At 45.2% G+C, this 14,396-nt stretch overlaps 1 protein-coding gene across 4 annotated transcripts in view; it reads right to left on the bottom strand.

The window, feature by feature from the left end:
* PXYLP1 (2-phosphoxylose phosphatase 1) overlaps positions 1 to 14,396 on the bottom strand; it is a 79,797-nt gene that overhangs the window by 42,453 nt on the left and 22,948 nt on the right. Inside the window, exon 1 of one of the 4 annotated variants that reach the window (XM_083178049.1) lies at positions 1,481 to 1,501. The exons of the other annotated variants lie outside the window; for them this stretch is intronic. The gene's annotated coding sequence lies outside the window, so the exon portion shown is untranslated. Of the gene's footprint in view, positions 1 to 1,480; positions 1,502 to 14,396 lie in introns of those variants that run through there. 4 annotated transcript variants of the gene reach the window in all.

The raw sequence follows: 14,396 nt of genomic DNA, 5'->3' as shown, positions 1-14,396 counted from the left end.
GGGCTCGCTACGCTCGCCACGCTTCGGGCTCGGTGGCTCGCTACGCTCGCCACAGGTTTATATCCAACTCCATGCCCACTTGGATAGTAGGGGTATGAAAAGGACCCCTTTTTCCCATTGAATTCCATGTTAAAATGGACTCAGTCCATTTTAACATTGATTCCTATGGAAAAATCGGGTCATCGCATCGCATCGCATCCGATGGTTGCATGCGATGCGATGCGATGTCCCGATCCGACCCGATTTAAAAATCGGACGCCAGAACTCACAAGTACCTTTTTTTTTTTTTTTACTTTTTTTTTTTACTTTTACTACAAGGCCCCCTAGTGTACTTGACCACTAGGGGGCGCGATCGCCTGTACTAGGTTCAGCCATAGAGCTCTATGGCTGAACATAGTGATTTTCAGCACTTCCTATTACATCCTGCCTCAGGCAGGATGTAATAGGTATGCTGACATGGCCAGCACAGGGGTCTACATTAGACCCCTGGCTACCATGGCAACCGATCGGCACCCTCCGATCTCGCCGCGGGGGGCCCCGATCGGCGCCGGAGGGGGGCGCCCCCCCTCCGATCAGCTATTTAAGCACTGCGGGCGCTTTGCCCGCGGTGCTTAAAGGGTTAAACGGCCACGATCGGCGAACTCGCCGCTCGTGGCCGTGAGAGCAGGTACCTGGCTGTAATATACAGCCATTACCTGCTCTCTTTCAAGCCATCTCACTCCGTGAGCTGGCTTGATTCCCCCGCAACCGACTCATGACGTATATATACGTCATGTGTCCTGAAGGGGTTAATGTGTTCTAGGCAGGATCATACCACCCAGGATCCCATTGCAATATACAATCCTATCGGCAGCATATTTGAAGATGCAGATGCAGGGACAAGGGCTCCAAAAGGAGCCAGTTCCTGCCATGTGCTCGGCTGGCTGCCCTAGGGTCTGCACATGTGTGGTTGGCTACCCCACGCTGCACAGCGGCCACTTCCAGGGAGGGCTCAGGGGTACGTAATGCCGGCCGGCAGTGCAATGTGTAGGCCTGACCATTCACATTATAGATATTGGTAGAAACCAATGGGGATGCGGGGGGATGCGGGGGGATGCGGCTATGGAGGGATTACAGCGGGTATCGGAGATTCCTACTGCAGTCCCTACTATCATAAATGACCCCAAAAAGGGGTGTTTTCAGGGACACATAGGGGGAAATTTACTAAGATGTGTATTCTACTTCACATGTGCTATGGGCAAACAATCAGAACAGACTTCTTATTTATTTAGCATCCTCTAGAAGATAGTAGACAGGATCTGATTGGTTGCCCATAGCAACATCACATATGACATAGAATACACATCTTAGTAAATTTCCCCCATAGTATGATACATTTTCCCCTAAGAAACATAGGTATTGTAAGCAGCTTGCAGAATAATAAGCCAGTGTATTAAACTCCATCTGATCATTACCTCACAGTACATTTGCTTACATTTACCTTTTCTGTAGAAGTTTTCTCCTTAGGATTTCAGTTGTGGAAAACATCTGGCTCCAAGAGCAATCAATAGCAGCTCTTGGTGTCTGTCTCCAGTAAAGTACAGTTCTAATTCTATCAGATGGCTCCAGACATTCACCATTAAAATAATGCTGCATTTACTAGACACTTACGTGTGTTTTAGAAGTTTATCAGTCAAGGATCAAGATGCTCATTATAAAACCCCTAACAGAGTAATATTCAGAACAACAATAATAAGAATAAAAATAACGGATTATACTCATGATAATTCCTTTTCTTCGGAATACTTCATGGCAGCCTTACAATGGGATAACCCCTTATCACCCAGTCTGTAGACAGGTAGTTTTTTAGTCTATGATGCTAGGATCCTCCCCTTGCTCCTCCTCCTTATGGTATATCTGCTCTCGCTGGATCCTAGCGAATGAAAAAACAGACACAGGGAGGAATATATATGGGCTACCATGTAGTATTCCAAAGAAAAGGAATTATGGTGAGTATAATCCATTATTTTCTCCTTCCTACATACAAAGCATATATGAGGGAGGGAAATACAACACCTTAAGTCAGACATGACCTGATTGAGAACCTGTCTTCGGAACTGTTCTTTAGTCACATCCAATTCATAGTGTTTGACAAACGTATGAATAGAAGACCAAGTTGCAGCTTCACAAATATCCTTCATGGATACTTTTGCCTCTTTAGCCCAAGACACCGCCATTGCTCTTGCCGAGTGTGCCTTCACTATTCCTGATAATTGATGTCCAACCTTCTTGTAAGAAATCGTAATAGTTTCTTTAACCCATCTGGACAAAGTTTGTTTCGAAGGCATAAATCCTTTCCTTATGCCTGACGGAATAACAAACAGTGTTTCTGAATGTCTAAAAGTTTTTACTCTGTTTAAATAAATAGACACCGCTCTTACTACATCCAGTGTATGTAAATCTTGTTGGTACTTATGTAATATCTGGGCTCCCGTTGTTCTTATGAGACCTCGTCCGCTCGCCACACTTCGGGCATGGTGGCTCGCTGCGCTCGACACACTATATAAAATCAACTCCATGCGTAGTTGGATAGTAGGGGTATGAAAAAATTGGGTGCATTTAACATGGGAGCCCAGATAATACATAAGTACCATCTTGTTCCCTTTTACTGGATGGATAAGGGAAAAAAAGAAGGTAAGACGATCTCTCGATTTATATTAAAAGTGGAAACCACTTTAGGTAAAAAAGATGGATTAGTCCAGAGGACTATTTGGTCTTCAAAAACTTCAAGTAAGGATTGTGTGCCCACAGTGCCTGTATTTCTCCAATTCTTCTGCCAGATGTGATGGACACTAAAAATATAACTTTCTAGGTTAAGAATTTTAATTTAACCCTATCCAGTGGTTCAAAAGGTGGCCGCATAAGTGTATTAAGGACTAAATTGAGATCCCATTGAGGAACAATAGATTTTATCCTTGGTCTTGTCCTTTTAATAGCTTGACAAAATCTACAAATGAACTTGTCTAGTTCTGCGAACTTCTTGTCCAATACTCGAGGCCGAAATGTGTACCATTAGTGTTGCGCTAGCCAAACCATTCTTGTAGCCATCACCTAAAAACTGTAGTACTGAGATCTTCAAATTGGATGTGTCACATTTATCCTTACACCAGTCAAGGAAAGTTTTCCATATTTTATAATAAATTTCTGATGTAACCTTCTTCCTTGCTTGAAGAAGAAGCTCTACTACAAACACAGACAGTCCTTTATTTTTTAATAATTGCCTTTCAATTCCCAGGCCCTTAAAGCCAGCTTTTGAGGTTCCTGGTAGAAGAGAGGACCCTGGCTCAACATGTAAGGAAATATCGGTAGGGTCAGAGGTTCTTCCAGTGCCATGTCCATAACCATTGGAAACCAAGACGTCCTGGGCCAAAATGGCAGAATAACTATTGCCAGTACATTCTCCTCCTGAATCTTCTTCAAAACTCTGGATATCAGAGGAAAAGGTGGGAGTATGTACATCAGTCTGAACTCCCACTTCTGGGACAACGCATCTATTCTGGATGCATCTGGTATCTGGAAAAGTAAAGATTCACTTTCTTGTTGGTGCTGGTTGCCATCAGTGTTTAAACTTGACCCTCCCCCTCCAGTCCTGACTCCTCCCTTTCTCATTCCTGACTCCTCCCATTGTAAGACTGCCCCCCCCCCAAATAATAATAATAAACAATAATAAATGTCAAAGAGAAAACCCTGCATGGGGGGTCTGCATTGCAAACACACTGTATGTGCAGTTGGACACACCAGCAGCCAGACAGTGCACACACAAGGGAGCTCCAGGCTGTGGCTGCTCCCGCTCATCAGGCGACTTCATCCTGAAACTGGGCACACAATGGGCACACACCCACCATGTGCCCGCCGGTCAGTGCTGCAGACACAGGCCACCACACACTGTCTGTGAGCAATCAGGGTGGCAAACCACCTAATTTACTGCCCATCAGCCAATAGGACGGCAGGATGGGGAGAGAAAGCCAAGCTATATCAGCTACTGGATGAGAGAGGCAGCGTCATCACCTCCCCATCATCACTACAATCATTACTTAGTAGGTGCGGGTGCAGATGTGGCCGCCAGCAGAGAGGAGTATACCACTCGCCCCCCGCAGTGATTCGACTGGCCTAGAGGGGGCGACCGCCCCGTTCGCCCCCCCTTAAATCCACCCCTGGTTGCCATTAGATCGATCTCTGGTCTTCCAAACCTCTGGACTATCAACTGAAAGAGAGAAGTCTGCAATTCCCATTCTCCTGGACAAATTACTTTCCTGCTCAAAAAGTCTGTCTTCTGATTCTCTTTGCCTGGAAGGTAAAAGGCTGATATCGACTGCAAATTTGGTTCTGCCCAATTCATAATATTTGTCAGTTCTTTTAGCAGGTTTGCACTTTTTGTGCCTCCTTGTTTGTTTATATACGTCACTGTGGTGATGTTGTCTACATAATTTTTACATGAGAACCTTGAATCTGACTCTTGAAGTAACAAATTGCCAACCATACTGCTCTTAATTCTCTTTGACTGGAGTAAAGTTTGCTCTCTTGAGTAGACCAGGCCCCTTGACAGGTCTTGTTCTGGAGGTGAGCTCCCCAACCTATTGCACTTGTGTCCATGGTGATAACGATAAATTGAGGATTTTCTAGGGAAGAGAATCTTTTTTTTAGAAGACTGTGTTTCCACCAGTTTAGGAAAATGTTTGCCTCCATAGGGATGGTCACATAGTAGCTTTGAGCCGTTTGATACCGGGCATACTTGAGAAGGCTCCACTGAAACACTCTCATCCTCCATCTGGCCCAAGGAATAATCTTGATAGTGGATGACATCATGCCTAAAAGGCTTACTGCTGTCCTTAACTGAACCCGCTTTCTTGTTTTAATAATATAAATTAGTTGGGATGATAAGAACAATTAGAATTACTCGGGATGGCTGAAGTTGGCTCTTTTTCCAGTTTATTAACCATCCATGATTTTGTAATATTTCTATGACCATGCTGCTACAGACTCTCTTGAGTAACCTGTGATGAGGAGGTCGTTGAGATATGCCCAGATCTTGATACCTCTTTTTCTGAGATGAGTAATCAATGTCACTAAGGGGGTTATTCTAGTTCACTCTTTCTGACAAAATCCTTCTTAGATGGACAAAACCATGTGCACTGCAGGGGGGCAGGTGTAAAATGTGCAGAGAGAATTAGATTTGGGTGAGTTATTTTGTTTCTCTGCAGGGTAAATACTGGCTGCTTTATTTTTACACTACAATATAGATCTCACTTTGAAGTAAAACCCCACCCAAATCTAATTCTCTCTGCACAAGTAACATCTGCCCCCCTGCAGTGCACATGGTTTTGTCCATCTAAGAAGGAATTTATCAGAAAGAGTGAACTAGAATAAGGCCCTAATACTTTTGTGAATATTCTCGGGGATGACGTGAGACCGAAAGGCAGGCAGGTAAACTGGTAATGTGTTCCTTTCACACAAAACCTTAGGTACTTTCTTATAACACCCACAAAGAAAAAAAACAAGTATCCTTTAGGGTGCACTGAGGGTCCTCCCAGATAAATAATAAAGGAAGAACATTTTCTAAAAATTCAGAGATTAATAGGGGGAGAGGGATCATATCTAAGTGATATATGGTACTGGTGCGGGAATTTTCTCTTGTGGTGTACTTAGGTACTTTCTGTCTGATTCTTCTATTGGAACATGAAAATAAGCATCTTTCAAATCTATTGAGATGAAAAAATCTCCTTTCCTTATTCCTAGAATAAGTGAGTCTAAAGTCTCCATGTAAATTTTTTAATTTTCCATTCTTATGTTCAATCTTCTTAAATCTAGTATTGTCCGAAAACCTCCTGACGCTTTTTCCACTGTAAATAGTCGAGAGTAGAAACCCGTTCTTATTTCTGGCACTGGAAATTATTTTGCTCTGGATTGGACCAGTTCTTGTATACTTTGAAATAAGACTGATATTTCTGCTTTTTGAGCTGGGAGACTGGATTCTATAAATTTGTCCTTTCTTATGCTGGGTACACACCAGGACGACTAGGGCCCGATCCCCACAATCTCGATCCAATTCCGATCAATTGGATGTAGATTGTGTGCTGATTGGGCCCTTTTCTGACCTGCTGTGGACCGATACCGATCCGATGCGCGGTCCCGCGGGTCGGTCGGTCGTTATTGAGATCCTACCTGCTGCAGGTAGGATCTCAATGACGACCATACAGCCGGGTGCGGGTCGCCATCGGATCGGACCCGCTCACGGTGCACATCGTGAGCGGGTCGTGCCCCCCCGCGTCACCGTAAGCGGGTTGGACGAGACACTGACGACCCGCTCACGATGTGCATCGTGAGCGGGTCGTCCTGGTGTGTACCCCGCATAAGTCTATTAGCAAACTCCAATTGATATCCCCTGGTTACTACTTTCAAGACCCACTTGTCTGTTATTCTTTGTTAGCAAATTCTTGAGAATTGAGCGAGTCTTCCTGCCACTGACACAGTAACTATGGGATTTAAACCGTCACTGCTTGTAACCACCTCTTCTGCTGGATTGTCGAAAAAACGTTCTCGACATCCCTAAAGCATATCTCTCTCTATATAAACGACCAGAACGATAAGATCTCGCCTGGCTAAACATTTGCCTGGAAGAGAAATCGCCAAATCTGCCACGTTTATCCTGGGGTAATCTAACTGATTTGCCCTCTGACATTCGTTGAATCATGGCATCTAACTTAGTGCCAAACAGACATGAACCTTCAAAAGATCAATTTGCCAATCTGTTATTAGAATGTGAATCCGCCGACCATGATCTGAGCCATAGGGTTCTCCTGGCCACCACTCCAGATGTGATAGCCTTGCAAATATAGCTTCACAAATATAATCTACAGCAGTTTGTAGAGAAGACAAATTTTTTGCAATTTGTTCTCTAGGTACTCTATCATGGAACTGCTCATGTAGAGATGCACACCACAGGCGTAATGCTCTGGATACGGAAGCCACCGCTACACCAGATTTAACAGACAGACACCGCATTTGAAATGTGTAGCCCTTTCCATTTTGCGATCCATTGCATAATGATGCCCCATCCCCCAAAGGGATAGTAGTCTTAGTAGTTAATTCTGCAACCCCAGCATCTACTTTCGGAACACTGCACCATTTAAAAAATTCTTCATCATTAATTGGATACATCTTATCCACCCTTTTCATACTGCCAATACGCTTGTCTGTATTCTGCCATTCCTTAGTCAATATATCTTTGACCACCTTGTGTACCGGAAAATGTCTGCCCTTCTTATCTCTATCCTCAAAGAGTGCATCACTTTCCTCTTTCGTAGCTTCCTTGTAATTCAAGGTTTTGTACAATTTTTTTTAAAACCAAATTAACTACATCCAGATTAAAGGATCCTAAATGAAAAAACTACCTGTCTACAAACTAGAAGATAAGGGGTTAACCCATTGTAAGGCTGCCATGAAGTAGGAAGGAGAAATGGAGTGTACGTAGTTCTAATGTTATTTAAAGACCTACAACAGGAATATTAAGCTTTGTTTTAAAAATACAAGAAGACTGCTGGGTTGAGCTGCAAGCAGGTATTAGTATCTAGCCTAGCCACAGCACTAGGCAGAAGACACACACACTGCTCTCTTTGAACACCATATGGTAGAACCATGATATGGCTAGCCACAGCCACCAATATGGGGGTGCTGTGGGTACAGCTGTCCCGGGCCCCGGCCTCTGGAAGGGCCCCGGCAGCTCATTTTGCCCACTTCAAGCCCCCCCTAACAGCCTCCGCTGTGCTGCGCTCAGTGCGCTGAACAAAGCAGGTCCCGGACCACAGGCTTATTCAAACCAAGACACCAGCGGTCAATTAAAATGCAGCACTGGCTTTTGAGCCCATCAGAGCTCGCGTACCGGCAGCCAATAAGAGCGGCTGCCGGTACGCGAGCTCTGATAGGCTCACCAGCTGGTGCTGCATTTTAATAGGCCACCGGCATCCTGAGTTGAAGAAGCCTGTGCTCTGGGCTGCAGCTCTGAAGAGGAGATGGGGGGAGCAGGAGCTGTGTTACGGTAAGTCAAGTGAGGAGGAGGGGCCGCCCGGACTGGAAATGCCCTTTGGTTAGCAGGTGCCATTGGGCAATGCTGGTGTGGACATATATCACATCCATTGCAAGAAGTTGATGTTTTCTTTGTGTTGTGTGCCACAAGAATATGTTCTGGGCCATAGTTAATAGAGATGCCTAAAATGTGCTGTAACATTAGGCATTAGCTGACATGAAAACAAGCATTTGAACACCTGTGTAGGGATATGCATTGATCTAAGATATTTAGAAATGATCGATATGTATCCCTGACCGATGCAGTGTTCTATTTGATACCGTGTCTCTCCATAAATCATGCAGATCAATTTTTTTTTCTGGTGCAATATATAATAATAATAATAATTTTATTTATTTAGTGTTCTTTCTCCAATAGGACTCAAGGTCCTTAATAGATAGAATGAATGTAATACAGTACAGGAACAATGAAGTACAGGAAAGTTTTTTTTTTTATAAACAATACGTAAGGGAATTAAGGAAATGCTTGAGTAAACAGGAAAGTCTTGCGTCTGTTTGTGAAAGATTCTAGAGTGGGGCCTCTCGAACTGTGCGGGGAAGTGAGTTCCATAGATTCAAAGCCACGTGGCTAAAAGCTCGACCCCCAGATGAAGTACAAGAGATTCTAGGTACTCTATTCTATTACTCTATTCCACAGGTTCTCAAACTCGGTCCTCAGGACCACACACAGTGCATGTTTTGCAGGTCTCCTCACAGAATCAAGTGAAATAATTAGCCCGACCTGTGGATCTTTTAAAATATGTCAGTCAGTAATGAGTGCACCTGTCGGGTGACCTGGAAAACGTGAACTGTGTGAAGTCCTGAAGAAGACCGAGTTTGAGAACCACTGGTCTATTCTATCTTCTGCTCTATTCTAGGTATATAGGCCCTTATTCTAGTTCACTCTTTCTGACAAATTCCTTCTTAACCCCTTCACGACATTTGACGTATATATACGTCATGGTCGGGAAGTACTTCCCGACACATGACGTATATATACGTCATGACTTCTAACTGTCACTGCGTCTAGAGACGCAGTGACAGTTAGGTGATGTCTGCTGTCCCTGACAGCAGACATCCCCCCTCGCCGCCCAGGGGGGGCAGGGGTGCCCCCCCCGGTCGGCGATCGCTGTGATTGGCTGTTCAAATCTGAACAGCCATTCACAGCGTTTCCTGTGTTACCGGCGGCTCAGCCGCTCGGTAACACAGGGATCGGTGGTGATCGGTGCTGTCAAGAACAGCACCGATCACCTCCGATGTGCAGCCCCCCCTCCAACCCGCCGGGCACTCACCCGGCAGCAGCAGCAGCTCCCCCGGCGCGTCTGAAGCGCACGCAGCGCTGACCTCCTCCCCCCTCCCCCCCGCAGCAGCAGCAGCAGCATCAAGCTGCAGAAAAAGTTAAAAAAATAAATAAATGCACTGAAAAACTATATATATATATATATATATATATATATATATACACACACATATATATATATATATATATGTGTGTGTATATATATGTATATATATATATATATATATATATATACACACATATATATATATATATGTGTGTGTGTGTGTGTGTGTGTGTATATACCGCACCGATCGCCAGCCCCCCCCCCCTCCCACCCGGCAGCCCCCCTCCCTCCCACCCACCCGGCTGCCGCAGCACCAGCACCCCTCCCACCCCCCCGCCAGCCGCAGCGCCAGCCCCCCTCCCAAAGCTGGTGACTAAAATGGGGTCACTTGTGGGGGGGTTCCACTGTATTGGTGCTTCGGGGGTCTTGCTAATGCGACATAGCACCCACCATTCATTCCACCACCAAAAATCACTCCTTCCCTTCTGAGTCCTGCCATGCACCCAACTGGTATTTTTTGGTCACACGTGAGGCATTGCCGTACTCGGGAGAAATTGGGGCACAGATTTTGGGGTGCTTTGTCTCCTTCATTCCTTGTGAAAATAAAAAATTTTGAGCCAGAACTGCATTTTTCTGTAAAAAATTACATTTTTTTACACAAAAATGCAGATCTGGCTCAAAATTTTTCATTTTCACAAGGAATGAAGGAGACAAAGCACCCCAAAATCTGTGCCCCAATTTCTCCCGAGTACGGCAATGCCTCATGTGTGACCAAAAAATACCAGTTGGGTGCATGGCAGGACTCAGAAGGGAAGGAGTGATTTTTGGATTTTGCAGCACAGATTCTGGTTGAATGACCCCCGAAACACCCATACAGTGGAACCCCCCCACAAGTGACCCCATTTTGCAAACTACACCCTTCAGGGAATTCATCAAGGGGTATAGTGTACATTTCAAACCCCCCGGGGTTTCACCAATTTTGATACAACTGAGCTGTGAAAATGAAAAATTAATTTTTTTTTCATTTTCACTGCCCAGTTGTACCACAATTGGTGAAACCCCTGGGGGTTTGAAATGTACACTATACCCCTAGATGAATTCCCTGAAGGGTGTAGTTTGCAAAATGGGGTCACTTGTGGGGGGGTACCTAACTTTTAGCATCTTATGGTGCCTAGAAACCTACATTGTGCCTAAAAAATAATCTCATAAAAAGGAGGCTCCAAAATCAAGTAGGTGCTCCTTCTATTATGAAGCCTGTGGTTTGGTCAACGTGCACACTAGGGCCACATATAGGATATTTATGAAAACCAAAGAATTGGGGGAATCAATTTTTAGTCACATTTCTCTAGTAAAATCTACTGTGTTCCTTAGAAAAATGTATTAAAATTGCAAATCTGCAAAAAAAATGACATTTTGAAATTTCACCTACACTTTCTTTTAATTCCTGTGAAACACCTAAAGGGTTAACAAACTTCCAAAATGCTGTTTTGAATACTGTGAGGGGTGCAGTTTTTGAAATGGCATCATTTATGGGGGTGTCTCACATACAAGTCACTCAAAGTCACATCATAACTGACCTGGTCCCTAAAAAAATCAGAGTTTGAAATTTTCTTGAAAATTTGAGAATTTGCTATTCATATTTTAAGCCTCCTAGTGTCCAAAAAAATGAAAATGAGGTTGAAATAATGATGGCAACATAAAGTAGACATATGGTCTATGTTAGTTATTCACTATTTTGAGTGGTAAGATTATTTGTCTCACAAGCAGAAAATTTAACATTTTGCAAATCGCAAAATTTTCCATTTTTTTACGACATTTTGGTATTTTTCACAAAAAAACACAGACTGTATCGACGAAAATTTACCACTAACTTGAAGTACAATGTGTCACGAGAAAACAATCTCAAAATCACTGGGATAAGTAAAAGCAAAAAAAAGTTATCCCCACTTAAGTGATACATGCCAGATTTGAAAAAAAGGGCTCTGTCAGGAAGGCAAAAACTGGCTCTGTCATGAAGGGGTTAAATGGACAAAACCATGTGCACTGCAGGTGGGGCAGATGTTACTTGTGCAGAGAGAATTAGATTTGGGTGGGGTTTTACTTCAATGTGAGATCTATATTGCAGTGTAAAAATAAAGCAGCCAGTATTTACCCTGCACAGAAACAAAACAACTCACCCAAATCTAATTCTCTCTGCACATTTTCCATCTGCCCCCCTGCAGTGCACATGGTTTTGTCCATCTAAGAAGGATTTTGTCAGAAAGAGTGAACTAGAATAAGGCCCATAGATCCTATTCCACCTCTATCTCAGAACATCAGCCCTACACCTGGGACCTGCTGCAGACTCAACAGTAGAAATATTATTCCTTAGAAATATCTGTGTTATTTTAGCCCTTTGAGTGCCAAGTGGATTTGTCAAAATAGGTGCAATAATTGCTAAGAAAACATTTTTATACATCACAATAATCTGCAAAGTTTACCTTAGAAAGGAAAAATAATCTTTTTTCGGTACTCTTTACCTAGAACGGCGCCCGTCGCGGGCATCGCGGGTACATTTATGGCTACCCGCGACGCGACCGACGCGATGCCCGCGATTTTCCCATTGAAAACCATGTTAAACCTGAAAAATCGCGTCGGTCGCGTCGCGGCCGGCCATAAATGTACCCGCGATGCCCGCGACGCGATGCCCGCGATTTCCCATAGGGAACAATGTTAAAAGGCAGATTGACCGCGATTTTACCGTTAAATGCCTCAATGACCGCGATTTTGACATAGGAAACAATGTTAAATGGGCCACAGAGCCCAAATAGTCCCCCTGAAGTCTTAAATGGCCCCCAAAATTTTTAACGCCACCCCACGATCAACGTGAACCCGAAGCGTGGCGAGCGCAGCGAGCCCCGCGAGGGGCGGCGGTACGCGTCCTACGACCTTTTCATGCCCTACTATCCACGTCGGCGTGGAGTTGAGAATAGAATAGTGTGGCGAGCGCAGCGAGCCACCGAGCCCGAAGCGTGGCGAGCGCAGCGAGCCCCGCGAGGGGACGCGGATACCTTCACAGGTAAACGCGTCCCCTCGCGGGCTTCACAGGTGTCCGTGGCGACGCGGACACCTGTGAAGCCCGCGAAGGGACGCGTTTACCTGTGAAGGTATCCGCGTCCCCTCGCGGGGCTCGCTGCGCTCGCCACGCTTCGGGCTCGGTGGCTCGCTGCGCTCGCCACACTATTCTATTCTCAACTCCACGCCGACGTGGATAGTAGGGCATGAAAAGGTCGTAGGACGCGTACCGCCGCCCCTCGCGGGCTCGCTGCGCTCGCCACGCTTCGGGTTCACGTTGATCGTGGGGTGGCGTTAAAAATTGTGGGGGCCATTTAACAATTCAGGGGGACTATTAGGGCTCTGTGGCCCATTTAACATTGTTTCCTATGTAAAAATCGCGGGCATTGAGGCATTTAACGCTAAAATCGCGGTCAATCTGCCTTTTTAACATTGTTCCCTATGGGAAAATCGCGGTAATCGCGGGTACCCGATTTTGATGTACCCGCGATTTACCCGCGATTACCGCGATTGCCGCGATTTTACCCGCGATCCCGCGATTTCAATCGTGGGCGCCGTTCTAGGTAAAGAGTACCCTTTTTTCTTTTACAGAACATTTTTTATTTGACTTTATATAACAAATGTGAGCAATGGTGACATTTTTGGTGTATACTGTATTTTGAACATCTCTCACAGGGATTTTGGCACTCAAAGGGTTAAAGATAATTTTTAGATATAATTTTACTATAGTCATCACATATTGATCCATAAAATCGATATGGGACCACCAATTAGCAATCCCTACCACTGCAGCCTACTTCACTCATAAACAAGTTATACAATTGTGTATAGAGTCGATGCTGCACACCAACAACCAGGCAGATGTCCAATTTTTGGCCCAAATGTGGTTTAATCCAAGTAAGGAAAGCGGCCATGCAGAGGCGTAACTAGAACTCTGTGGGCCCCATAGCAAAATCTTGAAAAGCCCCCCCCCCCCCCCCATTGTCATGGGGTGTCAAGAAAAAGAGTGAAAAATAGGGAAAGAGAAAGGGCTTCATGGAATAAGAGGAAAAAGAAAGAGGGGAAAGAAAGAGAAAGGAAGGAAGGGTGCGACCAGGAGCGAGAGAGGTGCAAGAGAGTGAGAGTGACGAAGAGAGAAATTAGGAGAGATGGGGACAAGGGCAACACTGTCAGAGAGGTCTAGAGAAGGGAGGGCAGAGGTTTGATTCTGACCAGTGAATGAAATGGGGGTATGTAAAATTTGTGACTTTGAGTTCACTTCACCTCATGATGTACCATTGTCCATGCTTAAGGCACACTAGCATTGGGAAATAGGCCCGGCCTTGAAAAGCGGACATATCCTTAACCCCTTCCCGACATTTGACGTACATTTACGTCATGGCCGGGAGGTACTTCCCGACACATGGCATAAATGTACGTCATGAGTTTAAACTGTCACTGCGTCTCGAGACGCAGTGACAGAGGGACGATGTCTGCTGTCCCTGACAGCAGACATGTCCCTGCATGCCCAGGGGGGGCTGCGATGCCGCCCCCCCGTCGGCGATCGCTGTGATTGGCTGTTCAGTGTGAACAGCCATTCACAGCGTTTTCCTGTGTTACCAGCGAATCAGACGCTCGGTAACACAGGTGTCAATCACCGCCGGGCGTCAGGGGGCATGAGGGGGTCATCGGTGACGATGACACCTCACCCCACCCTCACCCCACCTGCCCCCAAGGCTGTGATTGGTCCGTGGGACCCACGGACCAATCACAGCCAAGGCGCGACATTTAAACTGACGGTGACTGCGCTGCAGACGCCATTCCGGTCTGGAATAGCGTGCAGAACGGTCACCGTGCCTGCCTGCCGTGAATACCGACCTGATCCTTGCTAATACTTACCTGATCCTTGCAAATACC

Source organism: Crinia signifera, chromosome 3 (genome assembly GCF_055691185.1).
Source record: "Crinia signifera chromosome 3, ASM5569118v1, whole genome shotgun sequence".
Taxonomy (NCBI): Eukaryota; Metazoa; Chordata; class Amphibia; order Anura; family Myobatrachidae; genus Crinia; species Crinia signifera.
The sequence above is the reverse complement of the archived record's forward strand: the minus strand, read 5'-3'. Positions and strand labels throughout refer to the sequence as shown.